At 43.8% G+C, this 19,131-nt stretch overlaps 1 long non-coding RNA gene across 1 annotated transcript in view; it reads right to left on the reverse strand.

Moving 5' to 3' along the window:
* Positions 1–11,971, reverse strand: part of LOC129844023 (uncharacterized) — a 37,698-nt gene extending 25,727 nt beyond the window's left edge. The window contains exons 1-2 of the long non-coding RNA XR_008757890.1: positions 11,519–11,971; positions 10,978–11,289 (exon numbers count right to left, since the gene is read on the reverse strand). This is a non-coding gene — a long non-coding RNA (uncharacterized LOC129844023). The remainder of the gene's footprint in view (positions 1–10,977; positions 11,290–11,518) is intronic.
* Positions 11,972–19,131: the final 7,160 nt, after the last annotated feature.

Consider the following 19,131-nt stretch of genomic DNA (forward strand, 5'->3'; position numbering starts at 1 on the left):
AGACGTTTCCCCAGCCCAGGTATGCAGACCTTTCCAGGGTTGGTGGGTGACTGTATCTCTCCAGGGTTGGTGGGTGACTGTATCTCTCCAGGGTTGGTGGGTGACTGTATCTCTCTAGGGTTGGTGGGTGACTGTATCTCTCCAGGGTTGGTGGGTGACTGTATCTCTCCAGGGTTGGTGGGTGACTGTATCTCTCCAGGGTTGGTGGGTGACTGTATCTCTCCAGGGTTGGTGGGTGACTATCTCTCCAGGGTTGGTGGGTGACTGTATCTCTCCAGGGTTGGTGGGTGACTGCTGGACCCTGATCAGACATGGAGTAGTTGGCTCTGCATTTACACTCACAGCACACCCACCTATCACCATCAATCACCACACACCAGGACAACAATACATCATAGTCTATGGAGGATAAATAACTACACACCAGGACAACAATACATCATAGTCTATGGAGGATCAATAACTACACACCAGGACAACAATACATCATAGTCTATGTGGAGGATAAATAACTACACACCAGGACAACAATACATCATAGTCTATGTGGAGGATAAATAACTACACACCAGGACAACAATACATCGTAGTCTATGTGGAGGATAAATAACTACACACCAGGACAACAATACATCATAGTCTATGTGGAGGATAAATAACTACACACTAGGACAACAATACATCATAGTCTATGTGGAGGATAAATAACTACACACCAGGACAACAATACATCATAGTCTATGTGGAGGATAAATAACTACACACCAGGACAACAATACATCATAGTCTATGGAGGATAAATAACTACACACCAGGACAACAATACATCATAGTCTATGGAGGATAAATAACTACACACCAGGACAACAATACATCATAGTCTATGTGGAGGATAAATAACTACACACCAGGACAACAATACATCATAGTCTATAGAGGATAAATAACTACACACCAGGACAACAATACATCATAGTCTATGGAGGATAAATAACTACACACCAGGACAACAATACATCATAGTCTATGTGGAGGATAAATAACTACACCAGGACAACAATACATCATAGTCTATGTGGAGGATAAATAACTACACACCAGGACAACAATACATCATAGTCTATGTGGAGGATTAATAACTACATTGATGTCTTATCTTCTCTCTTTCTGTTTGTTTGTAGAACCTCACTGTTTGAATTAGCAGGTGTTATTATTAGCCCCTCATCTGTGAGAGACAGACAGACAGAGAGAGAGACAAGAGAGTCCCCTAAGTCCCCAAGCTAGACCCGGTGCTCTGTTCACAAACAGACCCCACAGAGCCACAGGACAGCAAACATAAACCCAACCAAATCATGAGAAAACAAAAAGATAATTTGAAAGAATTAACAAAAAAAGAGCAAACTAGAATGCTATTTATCCCTGAACAGAGAGTACACAGAATACCTGACCACTGTCACTGACCCAAACTTAAGGAAGCTTTGACAATGGACAGACTCAGTGAGCATAGCCTTGCTATTGAGAATGGCAGCCGTAGGCAGACCTCGAATCAAATCAAATTGTATTAGTTACGAGCCCCTAACCAACAATGTAGTAAAACAAATATGAAATAGAATAAGAAATGAAAATAACAAGTAATTAAAGAGCAGCAGTAAAATAACAATAGCAGGACTATATACAGGTGGGTACCTGGCTCTCAAAAGAAGACAGGCTATGTGCACACAGCCCACAAAATGAGGTGGAAACTGAGATGCACTTCCTAACCTCCTGCCAAATGTATGACCAGTTAATTCATACTGTATGGTGTAGTCTGTCCAAGAGGGGAATCACACAGACTGATCTCAGTTAATTCATACTGTATGTTGTAGTCTGTCCAAGAGGGGAATCACACAGACTGATCTCAGTTAATACATACTGTATGTTGTAGTCTGTCCAAGAGGGGAATCACACAAGACTGATCTCAGTTAATTCATACTGTATGTTGTAGTCTGTCCAAGAGGGGAATCACACAGACTGATCTCAGTTAATTCATACTGTATGTTGTAGTCTGTCCAAGAGGGGAATCACACAGACTGATCTCAGTTAATTCATACTGTATGTTGTAGTCTGTCCAAGAGGGGAATCACACAGACTGATCTCAGTTAATTCATACTGTATGTTGTAGTCTGTCCAAGAGGGGAATCACACAGACTGATCTCAGTTAATTCATAATGTATGTTGTAGTCTGTCCAAGAGGGAAATCACACAGACTGATCTCAGTTAATTCATACTGTATGTTGTAGTCTGTCCAAGAGGGGAATCACACAAGACTGACAGCCTGTAATTTTGTTAAAAGCATTCAGTTGATTACATGACAGTTTAGAGAGCAACATCATAACAATAATCTACATCATAATCAATAATCAATATCATAACATTTATAATCAATAACAACATTATCTATATACTACTAACAACATCATAACAATAATCTACATCATAATCAATAGCATAACATTTATAATCAATAACATCATTATCTATATACTACTAACAACATCATAACAATAATCTACATCATAATCAATATCATAAAATTTATAATCAATAACATCATTATCTATATACTACTAACAACATCATAACAATAATCTACATCATAATCAATATCATAACATTTATAATCAATAACATCAGGAGAGGTAAACAACAACAACAAACCCCTTTATTTATTTATTTTTTCAAAATACAAAGAATGACCAGATGATTATAATAATACATGGATTAATAATGGGAACACTTCAAGATAAAAATCTAAGAGACACTAACTAAGATAAAGAATCTAAGAGACACTAACTAAGATAAAGAATCTAAGAGACACTAAATAAGATAAAGAATCTAAGAGACACTAAATAAGATAAAGAATCTAAGAGACACTAAATAAGATGAAGAATCTAAGAGACACTAAATAAGATAAAGAATCTAAGAGACACTAAATAAGATAAAGAATCTAAGAGACACTAAATGTCACGTTCTGACCATAGTGTAACGATTGTTCTCCTCCTCGTCCGAGGAGGAGCAGGGATCGGACCAAAACGCAGCTTGTGTGGAATACATGATGAATTTATTTAAACAAGACGAACACGAAGCACACTTGATAAATTACAAAATAACAAAACGACGTAGACCGACCTGAACATGAGAACTTACAGAACACGAAGAATGCACGAACAGGAACAGACTAAACAAACGAAACAGTCCCGTGTGGTACAGACACGGAAGACAATCACCCACAAACAAACAGTGTGAACAGCCTACCTTAATATGGTTCTCAATCAGAGGAAACGTCAAACACCTGCCCCTGATTGAGAACCATATAAGGCTAATTTCCAATGAACCTAAACATAGAAACACATAACATAGACTGCCCACCCAGCTCACGTCCTGACCAACAAAACAAAGCTAAACAAAGGAAAATAAGGTCAGGAACGTGACACATAGTTCTTGTGTGTTTTACTTGTTTTAGTGTTGGTCAGGACGTGAGCTGGGTGGGCATTCTATGTTGTGTGTCTAGTTTGTCTGTTTCTATGTTTGGCCTAATATGGTTCTCAATCAGAGGCAGGGGTTTTGTGTTGTCTCTGATTGGGAATCATATTTAGGTTGCTTGTTTTGCGTTGGGATTTTGTGGGTGGTTGTTTCCTGTCTTTGTGTTCGTGTCACCAGAGAGGACTGTTTCGGTTTGCCACGTTTGTTATTTTTGTATTTTGTAAGTGTTCACGTTTATCATCTTAATTAAATATGTTGAGCACGAGCTACGATGCGTCTTGGTCCGATCCCTGCTACACCTCCTCTTCAGACGAAGAGGACGAAGGCTGCCGTTACACTAAATAAGATAAAGAATCTAAGAGACACTAAATAAGATAAAGAATCTAAGAGACACTAAATAAGATAAAGAATCTAAGAGACACTAAATAAGATAAAGAATCTAAGAGACACTAAATAAGATAAAGATTCTAAGAGACACTAAATAACATAAAGAATCTAAGAGACACTAAATAAGATAAAGAATCTAAGAGACACTAAATAAGATAAAGAATCTAAGAGACACTAAATAAGATAAAGAATCTAAGAGACACTAAATAAGATAAAGAATCTAAGAGACACTAAATAAGATAAAGAATCTAAGAGACACTAAATAAGATAAAGATTCTAAGAGACACTAAATAAGATAAAGATTCTAAGAGACACTAAATAACATAAAGAATCTAAGAGACACTAAATAAGATAAAGATTCTAAGAGACACTAAATAACATAAAGATTCTAAGAGACACTAAATAACATAAAGAATCTAAGAGACACTAAATAAGATAAAGAATCTAAGAGACACTAAATAAGATAAAGAATCTAAGAGACACTAAATAAGATAAAGAATCTAAGAGACACTAAATAAGATAAAGAATCTAAGAGACACTAAATAAGATAAAGAATCTAAGAGACACTAAATAAGATAAAGAATCTAAGAGACACTAAATAAGATAAAGATTCTAAGAGACACTAAATAACATAAAGAATCTAAGAGACACTAAATAAGATAAAGAATCTAAGAGACACTAAATAAGATAAAGATTCTAAGAGACACTAAATAACATAAAGAATCTAAGAGACACTAAATAAGATAAAGATTCTAAGAGACACTAAATAACATAAAGAATCTAAGAGACACTAAATAAGATAAAGAATCTAAGAGACACTAAATAAGATAAAGATTCTAAGAGACACTAAATAAGATAAAGATTCTAAGAGACACTAAATAAGATTGTCACGCCCTGGCTTTAATTATCTTTGTTTTCTGTATTATTTTTAGTTAGGTCAGGGTGTGACAGGGGGGATGTTTGTGTTTTGTCTCGTCTTGGGTGGTTGTATTGTATAGGGGGTTTTTGTTGAGTGAATGGGGTTGTGTTCAGTAGAGAGGTTTAGGAAAGTCTATGGTTGCCTGGTTTGGTTCTCAATCAGAGACAGCTGTTTATTGTTGTCTCTGATTGGGAGCCATATTTAAGGCAGCCATGGGCTTTAGGTGATTGTGGGTAATTGTCTATGTTCTATGTTGCATGTGTGCACTTAGTTCGTTTTAGCTTCACGATTGTTTGTTTTTGTTCATTTAGTAAGTGTTTGTTTTTTTCTTCATTAAAAGAAGATGGCTTTCTTTCACGCTGCGCCTTGGTCCACTCATTCGTCTTATAACGATCGTGATAAAGATTCTAAGAGACACTAAATAAGATAAAGAATCTAAGAGACACTAAATAAGATAACGATTCTAAGAGAACACTAAATAAGATAAAGATCTAAGAGACACTAAATAAGATAAAGAATCTAAGAGATACTAAATAAGATAAAGATTCTAAGAGATACCAAATAAGATAAAGACCTGAAGACAAAAGCAGAAAGCAATACATTCTGGAACACAAGTCAGATGTAATGAGCTACTCTCTTCAAATAATTAAAACCCCATGTTACCCAAAACCCCATGTTACCCAGAACCCCATGTTACCCAAAACCCCATGTTACCCAGAACCCCATGTTACCCAAAACCCCATGTTACCCAAAACCCCATGTTACCCAGAACCCCATGTTACCCAGAACCCCATGTTACCCAGAACCCCATGTTACCCAAAACCCCATGTTACCCAAAACCCCATGTTACCCAAAACCCCATGTTACCCAGAACCCCATGTTACCCAGAACCCCATGTTACCCAGAACCCCATGTTACCCAAAACCCCATGTTACCCAGAACCCCATGTTACCCAGAACCCCATGTTACCCAAAACCCCATGTTACCCAAAACCCCATGTTACCCAGAACCCCATGTTACCCAGAACCCCATGTTACCCAGAACCCCATGTTACCCAGAACCCCATGTTACCAAAACCCCATATTACCCAAAACCCGATGTTACCAAAACCCCACGTTACCCTGGTGGTAAAAACCAAACTAAAAGGAATAATGGTGGTTGCAGTCACTCCTTTTAGATTCCTTCCAAGGTTCTAGAAAGATAAACTAATTCTGAACTTGTTATTAAAATTAGAACCACTTCAGGTTTGTCACCACATTTTAAACACCAGTCCACTGCTGACCATCGATTTAAAACACAAAACTGACCTAAGATCAGCATGTAGGGTCAGCTTCATTCTACTCCTACTCCGTCCCCTGGGCTGCTCTCTCCTCTCCCGGTCCAGCTTCAGCTCTGGAGCTCAGAGAGACCGTCTCCATGGCAGTGACATCAAGGTCCATGCTGCTCACCCTGTTCACTCTCTTCTGCCTCCTGGTGGGCTAGGGAGACACAGCACCAACAGATAGTCATTTACTCTCTAGTATCTCCATTCTCTCTCCCTCCCTCTCCCCCTCACCCCCTCCCTCTAGTTTAAATGACTTGTAACGTCTGAGTAAATGTCTTTACCTTGTAGTACAGGTAGGAGGTGGTGATGGCTGTCAGTAGGAGCAGCAGCACTACAACGTGTCTGATGATGAAGGCTGGCAGAGGAGAGGCTGCAAACAGAAACACCTTTGATGAGGGGACTGATCATCATCACATAGATCTGTGGGAAATCTGTCAATGACAAAGTTATAAGTCTGGTTCATGTTCAGTTACCTGTGATGGTGAGGGAGAGGAGCTCACTCTCAGAGGAGAAGTTATGAGAGAAAACATAATTGTCATAAACACAGCTGTAGTTCCCTTGGTGGGAGTCATCTGCAGCAGGGAAGAGGAAGGCAGCAGAGTGATTGACAGCTGTCTGGGTCTGGGTTCTGTTGGAGCCGGTGAACGTGAGGAGGAAGGAGCCTCCTGGGTACTGTGGCTGAGTGGAGCAGGTGATGGTGAAGCTGTAGCCCCTGAACACCTCGGGCCCCTGGAGACCCCTGGAGACCCCTCCCATTGAGTCAGTCAGGGAGATATCAGGCTGGACCAGGAGATCTGTAACAATAAAAGAGAAGAAGAAAAACCTCTTCAACTAGTTTCCTATAGATATGACAATAACATCAGCATGTAACAGTGCCAGCCACCCTCCCTCACAGGGCAACATGAGTAGTGGGCCTACAGTCACTGAGACAACATATGTTGATATCAGGCTTAAGCAGGACATCTGGAACAAGAGGAGAGAAAAAGAAAACGTAGCTCCTCAACTACTTTCCTCATTTAGATATGACAATAACATGACATGTGACAGTGGTAGTGAGTAGAGACGTTCACTGAGATAACACTCAAATACAAAAGCATTCTGGGATATTTAAGTTGGATTTGATTCCTACTTGACTGAGGGATCTATTTAGTAAAGCAAACTTACAAGTCAAACAGTCATCATGAGAGGTGCAGAGGAAGTTGTATGAATGAAGGAAATCAGTTGAATATAATTATAATATGTTGATATTTCCTGAGCAGATCACTGTGAGTCCAGGAAGGAGATATAATACATGGACAAAAGTATGTGGAACTCAGCAGTATTTTTACAACAGAGGATTATTTTTACGCTCTACGTGGTTCACCACTCGGCTGTCCGTTCTGTCAGCTTGTGTTGTCTACCACTTCACGGCTGAGCCGTTGTTGCTCCTTGTAAGGGCTGTCGCCCTCCTCTTCCTCGGACGAGGAGAGGAGAGAAGGATCAGTGGACCAATACGCAGCATTAGGGAAATAAGCCATCTCTTTATTTGACACGACGGCAACACGAAAACAAAATTACAAAACGACGTAGACGAAAACCTGAACATGAACTTAACTAACTAAACGTAGAACTCACGGACAGGAAACAGACTACATCAAAACGAACGAACAGCCAAACAGTCCCGTATGGTACATACATCGACGACACAGGAGACAATCACCCACAAACAAACAGTGAGAACACCCTACCTAAATATGACTCTCAATTAGAGGAAAACGCAAAACACCTGCCTCTAATTAAGAGCCATACCAGGCAACCCAAAACCAACATAGAAACAGAAAACATAGACTGCCCACCCAAAACTCACGCCCTGACCATATACACATACAAAAACAACATAAAACAGGTCAGGAACGTTACACTCCTAGACGTGCCACGTTGAAAGTCACTGATATCTTTAGTGAGTCCATTCTACTGCCAATGTTTGTCTATGGAGATTGCATGGTTGTGTGCTTGATTTTATATACCCGTCAGCAACAGGTGTGGCTGAAATAGCCGACTCCACTGATGTCCACATACTTTTGGCCATATAGTGTGTCTTGTTATTACCTGAGCAGATCACTGTGAGTCCAGGAAGGAGATCATCATATCTTCTACACTCCCTCAGTACATGCTCAGACCCAGAACAGTAAGCTTCAAACCCTCGAGTGGTGTTTCCAGGTATTATTGAAACAATGGAGCCACAACCCAGCTGTCTACACACTACTGCAGCTACATCCTCCTCGTCCTCAGTTCCCACAGTCCTCCACTCTCCCTGGTCGTACCGCTCCACTCCACCAGCACAGCGACTGCCTCCTCCCACCAGCCTCACATCATCAGGCTCTGAGAAAAGAAAAGAGAGAGACAGTAATCTTACTATTTTCTCACTAAAACTCACCTACAGTGGGGAGAACAAGTATTTGATACACTGCCGATTTTGCAGGTTTTCCTACTTACAAAGCATGTAGAGGTCTGTAATTTTTATCATAGGTACACTTCAACTGTGAGAGACGGAATCTAAAACAAAAATCCAGAAAATCACATTGTATGATTTTTAAGTAATTGATTTGCATTTTATTGCATGACATATGTATTTGATCACCTACCAACCAGTAAGAATTCCGGCTCTCACAGACCTGTTAGTTTTTCTTTAAGAAGCCCTCCTGTTCTCCACTCATTACCTGTATTAACTGCACCTGTTTGAACTCGTTACCTGTATAAAAGACACCTGTCCACACACTCAATCAAACAGACACCAACCTCTCCACAATGGCCAAGACCAGAGAGCTGTGTAAGGACATCAGGGATAAAATTCTAGACCTGCACAAGGCTGGGATGGGCTACAGGACAATAGGCAAGCAGCTTGGTGAGAAGGCAACAACTGTTGGCGCAATTATTAGAAAATGGAAGAAGTTCAAGATGATGGTCAATCACCCTCAGTCTGGGGCTCCATGCAAGATCTCACCTCGTGGGGCATCAATGATCACGAGGAAGGTGAGGGATCAGCCCAGAACTACACGGCAGGAGCTGGTCAATGACCTGAAGAGAGCTGGGACCACAGTCTCAAAGAAAACCATTAGTAACACACTACGCCGTCATGGATTAAAATCCTGCAGCGCACGCAAGGTCCCCCTGCTCAAGCCAGCGCATGTCCAGGCCCGTCCGAAGTTTGCCAATGACCATCTGGATGATCCAGAGGAGGAATGGGAGAAGGTCATGTGGTCTGATGAGACAAAAATAGAGCTTTTTGGTCTAAACTTCACTCGCCGTGTTTGGAGGAAGAAGAAGGATGAGTACAACCCCAAGAACACCATCCCAACCGTGAAGCATGGAGGTGGAAACATCATTCTTTGGGGATGCTTTTCTGCAAAGGGGACAGGACGACTGCACCGTATCGAGGGGAGGATGGATGGTACCATGCATCATGAGATCTTGGCCAACAACCTCCTTCCCTCAGTAAGAGCATTGAAGATGGGTCGTGGCTGGGTCTTCCAGCATGACAACGACCCAAAACACACAGCCAGGGCAACTAAGGAGTGGCTCCGTAAGAAGCATCTCAAGGTCCTGGAGTGGCCTAGCCAGTCTCCAGACCTGAACCCAATAGAAAATCTTTGGAGGGAGCTGAAAGTCCGTATTGCCCAGCGACAGCCCCGAAACCTGAAAGATCTGGAGAAGGTCTGTATGGAGGAGTGGGCCAACATCCCTGCTGCAGTGTGTGCAAACCTGGTCAAGAACTACAGGAAACATATGATCTCTGTAATTGCAAAGGTTTCTGTACCAAATATTAAGTTCTGTTTATCTGATGTTTCAAATACTTATGTCATGCAATAAAATGCAAATTAATTACTTAAAAATCATACAATGTGATTTTCTGGATTTTTGTTTTAGATTCCGTCTCTTACAGTTGAAGTGTACCTATGATAAAAATTACAGACCTCTACATGCTTTGTAAGTAGGAAAACCTGCAAAATCGGCAGTGTATCAAATACTTGTTATCCCCACTGTATATTGTCTCTCATATTCTTCACTCCAGGTGAGAAACAATGTTGATTGAGTGACAAACTGTTTCTTACCTGAGCAGGTGAGTCCAACAGCATTACCAGGTAGGCAGGTGTTGTGTTTTCTGTCTGAGGTGTCACAGTCCAGGAGAAGGGACTCATTGCCTTTACACTGGAACTCTTTATCCCAGGTCTGACCCTCACCTCCTCCATAGAGCCCCCCCTGTAGAGCTGCAGGAGCCCCACAGCCAAGCTCCCCACAGACTACCTCTGCATCCTGCCGGTCAAAGTCAGCTTCACACACTGAGGCCCAGGACTGATTGGACTTCACCTCCACTCTCCCAGAGCAGAGACCAGCTCCATCCACAAGCCACACAGACTCTGGAGAAAAAGAGTTGGTTGAACATTCAATCAGTTTTGTTGATGACACTGTCAAGGACTAAACACAAATATGTTGGATAAAAGATTGTAGTTTGCTATGTTTGATACTGTAAGAGGTAGAAATGGGTTCTTAGTCACTCAGGATAGGGTTGGGAATAATGCAGGTAGGAGACAGGAATAAGTTCACTTCACTTTATAGAAAATAAACAGCTGGACATCCATCAGGCAGCTTCACTTCAGTACCATCTGAACTACAATGATCTGCCCATGAACATCTCCCATAAACCAATATGACAAACACAAATATAATGTTTAAATACATCTGACATCTCCCCCTCTATTTAAATGAAATTAAAACACATAAAACATGATACATGGTAATATTGTCAAATGTACAAATAAATCTCTCAATATGACCAGTCTCTTACCTGAACAGGTCACATGACGATAATATTCACCATTACAGACACCACGTCCTCCTCTGATGTCACACTGTCCAATAGAAGACCCATCTCCATCACAACTCAATAGTATGACTCCTCCTCTTCCATCTTCAATCAGAGGTCCTCTAGATGCAGCTACAGGATTCCCACAGTCCAGCTCTCTACACACAACCTTAGTCTCTATCATCATGCTCCACCACCACATAAAACATAGACCTGACCACTCTCCTCTGTAGAAGACTTCCACTGTCCCAGAACAGGAAGTGGTTCCATTCACCAGTCTGACTGAGAGTTCAGCTGTAAACAGCAGAGAGGAAAACACAGTGGTGAGGACAGATGATGACAGTGATTCTGTTATTCTAACAGCAGTAGTGCTTTGTGGTTGACAAGTATTAGTAGTTCCATAAAACACTACTTGTTATTGGGTTTTAGAATGGTTTGTATGGACACATGAATTTCTCCATGTGGGATAATAAAGTTGACTAATATTGAACTGCTATAATCACTAGATTTATACTCTACCTACCTGGTGGACTGACGCTTAGAGCCTGGAGATCTGAGGAGAAAGAGAGAGACAGAGGAGAAAGAGAGAGAGAGAGACAGAGAGACAGAGGAGAAAGGGAGGAGTCAGAGGAAGAGAGAAACAGAGGAGAAAGGGAGGAGTCAGAGGAAGAGAGAGACAGAGGAGAAAGGGAGGAGTCAGAGGAAGAGAGAGACAGAGGAGAAAGGGAGGAGTCAGAGGAAGAGAGAGACAGAGGAGAAAGGGAGGAGTCAGAGGAAGAGAGAGACAGAGGAGAAAGGGAGGAGTCAGAGGAAGAGAGAGACAGAGGAGAAAGGGAGGAGTCAGAGGAAGACAGAGACAGAGGAGAAAGGGAGGAGTCAGAGGAAGAGAGAGACAGAGGTTAAATGAACATCAACATGACCTTTCATGATGTGATGGGAAGACAGGCTTATCGTTGGTATGGTGCAACAACACCCATGTGTACATACACTATATTTACAAAAGAATGTGGACACCCTTCAAATGAGTGGATTCTATTTCAGGCACTCCCCTTCCTGACAAATGTATAAAATCAAGCACTCAGCCATGCAATCTCCATAGACAAACATTGTCCGTAGAATGGCCTTAATGAAGAGCTCAGTGACTTTCAACATGGCAACATCATAGGATACCACCTTTCCAAGTCAGACGGTCAAATTTCATAATCCCCCAACTCCTCGTATCCCTTCTTCTCTCCTCTCCTCTCCATTCCTCTCCTCTTCTCCCTCTCCTCTCCTCTTCTCCCCCCTCTCCTATTCCTCTCCCCCTCTCTCCCTCACTTCTCCTCTTATTGTCCTCTCTTCTCCTCTTCTCCCCATCTCTACTCCACTTCTCCCCCTCTCTTCTCCTCTTCTCCCCCACTCTTCTCCTCTTCTCACCCTCTCTTCTCCTCTGTTTCCCCACTCTTCTCCTCTACACTCCTCCCCCTCTCCTCTTCTCACCCTTTCCTCTCCTCACCTCTCCCTCTCCTCTTCTGCCCCTCTCTTCTCCCCCTGTCCTCTCCTCTCACTTTTCTTCTCCCCTCTCCACTTCTCCCCCTCTCTTCTCCCCCTCTCTTCTCCTCTTCTGCCCCTCCCTTCTCCACCCCGCTCTGCTCTCATCTACACTCCTCCCCTCTCCCAGCTCCCCCTCCCTTCTCCTCTTCTCCCTCTCCTCCCCATCTCTTCTCCTCTTCTCCCCCTCTCTTGTACAGCCTCCTCTCTTCCCCTCCCCCCTCCTCTCCTCTTCTCCACCTCTACCCTTCTCCCCCTCTCTTCTCCTCTTTCCCCCCTCTCTTCTCCCCATCTCATCTCCTCTTTCCCCCATCTCTTCTCCTCTCCTCTCTTCTCCTCTTCTCCACCTCTACTCTTCTCTTCTATCCCTCTCTTCTCCTCTTTCCCCCATCTCTTCTCCTCTTTCCCCCATCTCTTCTCCTCTCCTCTCTTCAATTCTCTGCTTCTCACCCTCTCATCTTCTCCCCCCCTTCTCCCCCATCTCCTCTTCTCCTCTTCTCCCCTTCCCCACTTCTGCCCCTTTATTCTTCTCTTTTGACACTCTATTCTCCTCTTCTCCCCCTCTCATTCTCCCTCCTCTCCTCTTCTCCCCCTGTCCTCTCCTCTCCCCTTCTCCTCTCACTTTTCTTCTCCCCTCTCCACTTCTCCCCCTCTCTTCTCCTCTTCTGCCCCTCCCTTCTCCACCCCGCTCTCCTCTACACTCCTCCCCCTCTCCCCTTCTCTTCTCTCCTCTTATCCCCATCTCTTCTCCTCTTTCCCCCCTCTCTTCTCCCCATCTCTTCTCCTCCCCTCTTCTCTTCTCCCCTCTCCCTTCTCTTCCTCACCTCTTTTCTAATCTTCTCCCCCCCTTCTCCCCTCTCCTCTTCTGCACCTCTCCTCTTCTCCCCCTCTTCTCTTCTCCCCCTCTTCTCTTCTCCCCCTCTTCTCCCCTCCCCCTCTCCTCTTCTCCCCCTCTCCTCTTCTCTCCCTCTCATCTTCTCCAACCCTCTCCTCTCATCTTCTCCCCTTCCGCCCCTCTCTTCTCCTCTTTTGACACTCTGTTCACCTCTTATCCCCCTCTCATTCTCCCTCCACTCCTCTCATCTCTTCCCCTCCCCCCTCTACTCTCCTCCACCTCTCCTTTTCTCCCCCTCTCTTCTCCTCTTTCCCCCTCTCTTCTCCCCCTTTTCTCTTCTCCCTCTCTTCTCTTCTCCTCCCCCCCTTCTCCCCTCCCCTCTTCTCCCCATCTTCTCTTCTCCTCTCCCCTCCTCACCTCTCTTCTAATTTTCTCCCCCCTTCTCTTCTCCCCCATCTCATCTACTCTTTTCTTCTCCCCCTCCCCGCTCTCCTATTCTCCCCCCTTTCCACCCCCCCCTCTCTTCTCCTCTTTAGCCCCTGTTCTCCCCCTCTTCTCCCCTCTCATCTTTTCCAACCCTCTCCTATCCTCCCCTTCCCCACTTCTGCCCCTCTCATTCTCCCTCCACTCCTCTCCTCCTCTCACTTTTTCTCCCCTCTCTTCTCCTTTTCTCCCTCTTCTACCCCTATCTTCTCTTCTCCTCTCCTCCAACTCGAGCCTTCGCTCCCTCTCTTCTCCTCTTCTCCCCCTCTCTTCTCCTCCCCCTCTCTTCTCCTCTTTCCCCATCTATTCTCCTCTTTCCCCACCTCTTCTCCTCTTTCCCCCATCTCTTCTCCTCTTTCCCCCACCTCTTCTCCTCTTTCCCCCATCTCTTCTCTCCTCTCCTCCCCCTGTCCTCTCCTATCCTCCCCCTCTCTTCTCCTCTTCTCTCCCTTTCTTCTCCTCTTCTCATCCTCTTGTCTTACCCCCTCCCCTCTCAACATGGATCTAGTCCAATCAGACGTGTCTCACCTCAACATGGATCTAGTCCAATCAGACGTGTCTCACCTCAACATGGATCTAGTCCAATCAGAGGTGTCTCACCTCAACATGGATCTAGTCCAATCAGAGGTGTCTCACCTCAACATGGATCTAGTCCAATCAGAGGTGTCTCACCTCAACATGGATCTAGTCCAATCAGACGTGTCTCACCTCAACATGGATCTAGTCCAATCAGAGGTGTCTCACCTCCACATGGATCTAGTCCAATCAGAGGTGTCTCACCTCCACATGGATCTAGTCCAATCAGAGGTGTCTCACCTCCACATGGATATAGTCCAATCAGACGTGTCTCACCTCCACATGGATATAGTCCAATCAGACGTGTCTCACCTCAACATGGATCTAGTCCAATCAGACGTGTCTCACCTCAACATGGATCTAGTCCAATCAGACGTGTCTCACCTCAACATGTATCTAGTCCAATCAGACGTGTCTCACCTCAACATGGATCTAGTCCAATCAGACGTGTCTCACCTCAACATGGATCTAGTCCAATCAGACGTGTCTCACCTCAACATGGATCTAGTCCAATCAGACGTGTTTCACCTCAACATGGCTCTAGTCCAATCAGACGTGTCTCACCTCAACATGGCTTTAGTCCAATCAGACGTGTCTCACCTCAACATGGATCTAGTCCAATCAGACGTGTCTCACCTCAACATGGCTCTAGTCCAATCAGACGTGTCTCACCTCAACATGGATCTAGTCCAATCAGACGTGTCTCACCTCAACATGGATCTAGTCCAATCAGAGGTGTCTCACCTCAACATGGATCTAGTCCAATCAGAGGTGTCTCACCTCAACATGGATATAGTCCAATCAGACGTGTCTCACCTCCACATGGATCTAGTCCAATCAGACGTGTCTCACCTCCACATGGATCTAGTCCAATCAGACGTGTCTCACCTCCACATGGATCTAGTCCAATCAGACGTGTCTCACCTCCACATGGATCTAGTCCAATCAGACGTGTCTCACCTCAACATGGATCTAGTCCAATCAGACGTGTCTCACCTCAACATGGATCTAGTCCAATCAGACGTGTCTCACCTCAACATGGATCTAGTCCAATCAGACGTGTCTCACCTCAACATGGATCTAGTCCAATCAGACGTGTCTCACCTCAACATGGATCTAGTCCAATCAGACGTGTTTCACCTCAACATGGCTCTAGTCCAATCAGACGTGTCTCACCTCAACATGGCTCTAGTCCAATCAGACGTGTCTCACCTCAACATGGCTCTAGTCCAATCAGACGTGTCTCACCTCAACATGGCTCTAGTCCAATCAGACGTGTCTCACCTCAACATGGATCTAGTCCAATCAGACGTGTCTCACCTCAACATGGATCTAGTCCAATCAGACGTGTCTCACCTCAACATGGATCTAGTCCAATCAGACGTGTCTCACCTCAACATAGATCTAGTCCAATCAGACGTGTCTCACCTCAACATGGATCTAGTCCAATCAGACGTGTCTCACCTCAACATAGATCTAGTCCAATCAGACGTGTCTCACCTCAACATGGATCTAGTCCAATCAGACGTGTCTCACCTCAACATGGCTCTAGTCCAATCAGACATGTCTCACCTCAACGTGGATCTAGTCCAATCAGACGTGTTCACACTGATATTGATCTAATAGGCAACAGTGACTTTTTTAATGCAACAGAATAAACACTAAAAAACACATTACATTTCAATATAACTTTCATTACAACAGAATATCTTGGAAAGACAGACCTCAACTACAGTATATATGAAGGGATTATTGTCATTGTTACATTATATAGGCTACAGTAAGTTCTATTCTTCCATTTTAAATAACAGGCTCTCCCACCATCTAGAATCATCAGGTCTGCTTGCAGATGAACAGAATGTCTTGGAAAGACAGACCATTAGACCTCATAGGCCTGTCCAATACATTGTGGATTTTTATTATTTATACTTTCATTACAAGTTGGGATTTAAATTGATGGACACAACATGATGTCTCAGTGAAAATGTATTATATATATTTATTATAAAACAATTTAGAAAACGTCACTCAAATCCTGTTAAAATGTATATAGAGGTATTAGTCTCATGCTACAGTATATAAATGATATTGTTCCATTTTAAACAGCCTAACAGGCTCTCCCACCATCTCTAATGATCTGGTCTGCTTGATGATGAACTAAATGTAGACCACAGCATGATTATTATATGACTACCACATCTCTGTACCCCCACACACACAATCCATGTTTGGCAGATGCTCTTTTCATTTACAATTGAACCTTTAGCCTACCATTTCTGCGGCCGTGTGGAAATCTGTAACATCCGATCAGTTTGGCCTGTAAACTGTGGAAAGATGAGACTCAGGAACACGATGATGTTCTCCGTTCTGCTCTACGACCCCATAAGCATCGTTTGAAGTCATACAGTCCATCTGCCAACTTCTGTCTGTAGTGTCAGAACCGTTTGGACTACACACTAACATGACCCCACTATGGAAAGGTGAGTCTCTCAGGAACACATACAGGTTGTATTGATCTAGGACACACTAACATGACCCCACTATGGAAAGGTGAGTCTCTCAGGAACACATACAGGTTGGTTTGATCTAGGACACACTAACATGACCCCACTATGGAAAGGTGAGTCTCTCAGGAACACATACAGGTTGTATTGATCTAGGACACACTAACATGACCCCACTATGGAAAGGTGAGTCTCTCAGGAACACATACAGGTTGTATTGATCTAGGACACACTAACATGACCCCACTATGGAAAGGTGAGTCTCTCAGGAACACATACAGGTTGGTTTGATCTAGGACACACTAACATGACCCCACTATGGAAAGGTGAGTCTCTCAGGAACACATACAGGTTGGTTTGATCTAGGACACACTAACATGACCCCACTATGGAAAGGTGAGTCTCTCAGGAACACATACAGGTTGTATTGATCTAGGACACACTAACATGACCCCACTATGGAAAGGTGAGTCTCTCAGGAACACATACAGGTTGGTTTGATCTAGGACGCCCACAAGCTTTACAAGACTCGTCTGAAGGTCTCCTGGTACCAGTTTAGCACATTTATGGAAGTAGATATGGAGATAGTTTAGTGTAGAAAATAAGGGGTGAAATACATGTCAAATATTAATATGAGTTTCCTGATCTTTTTCCCCAAAAATGTAAAAATCCCAAAACTATTTGGCCCTAAACAGACATTACATGGTGACAGACTATCTGATAGAAAACTGAGGAATGTACAATATACAAATGAAGTGAGCCTTGCTATTGAGAAAGGATTGAAACAGGCAGAGAGAAGACAGGCTATGTGCCCACTGCCACAAAATGAGGTGGAAACTGAGCTGTACTTTCTAACCTCCTGCCAAATGTACAACGATATAAGAGACACATATTTCCCTCAGATTACAAGGACCCCAAATTTTTTTGAAGACAAATATAATATTGACAAGCTCCTGTATCTGTTAGATGAAATACCACAGTGTGCGATCATGTCAGCAGAATGTGTGACCTGTTGTGATGAGAACAGGGTAACCAGTGGAGAATAAACACCACAGTAAATAAAACCTAGGACTAGATTTATCACTTTAGTTCATTTCCCTTGACATTTGTACTTCTACGTTTTGTACACACAGCTCACACTCTCCTACACACACGAGCTGACTGAGAGGGCCTAGTGGAGCCGGCTGGCTGAGAGGGCCCTAGTGGAGACAGGTGGTTGAGAGGGCACTAGTGTAGCCAGCTGGTTGAGAGGTCCCTAGTGTAGCCAGCTGGTTGAGAGGTCCCTAGTGGAGCCAGCTGGTTGAGAGGTCCCTAGTGGAACCAGCTGGTTGAGAGGACACTAGTGTAGCCAGCTGGTTGAGAGGGCACTAGTGTAGCCAGCTGGTTGAGAGGACACTAGTGTAGCCAGCTGGTTGAGAGGGCACTAGTGTAGCCAGCTGGTTGAGAGTGCACTAGTGTAGCCAGCTGGTTGAGAGGGCACTAGTGTAGCCAGCTGGTTGAGAGTGCACTAGTGTAGCCAGCTGGTTGAGAGGGCCTTAGTGTAGCCAGCTGGTTGAGAGGGCCCTAGTGGAGCCAGCTGGTTGAGAGGGCACTAGTGGAACCAGCTGGTTGAGAGGGCCCTAGTGGTACCGGGGTACCGGTGCAGAGTCAATGTGCGGGTCACCGGTGTCAAGGTTATTGAGGTAATATGTACATGTAGGTAGAGTTATTAAAGTGACTATACATAGATAATAACAGAGAGTAGCAGCAGCGTAGGCGAAGGGGGGGACAATGCAAATAGTCTGGGTAGCCATTTGATTAGATGTTCAGGAGTCTTATGGCTTGGGTGTAGAAGATGTTTAGAAGCCTCTTGGACCTAGACTTGGTGCTCTGGTATCACTTGCCGTGCGGTAGCAGAGAGAACAGTCTATGACTAGGGTGACTGAAGTCTTTGACCATTTTTATGGCCTTCCTCTGACACCGCCTGGTATAGAGGTCCTGGATGGCAGGAAGCTTGACCCAGTGATGTACTGGGCCGTACTACCCTCTATAGTGTCATGCGGTCAGAGGTCGATCAGTTGCCATACCAGGCAGTGATGCAACCCGTCAGGATGCTCTCGATGGTGCAGCTGTAGAACCTTTTGAGGATCTGAGGACCCATGCCAAATCTTTTCAGTCTCCTTTTGTCGTGCCTTCTTCACGACTGTCTTCGTGTGTTTGGACCATGTT

Source organism: Salvelinus fontinalis, unplaced genomic scaffold (assembly GCF_029448725.1).
Source record: "Salvelinus fontinalis isolate EN_2023a unplaced genomic scaffold, ASM2944872v1 scaffold_0166, whole genome shotgun sequence".
NCBI classification, from domain to species: Eukaryota; Metazoa; Chordata; class Actinopteri; order Salmoniformes; family Salmonidae; genus Salvelinus; species Salvelinus fontinalis.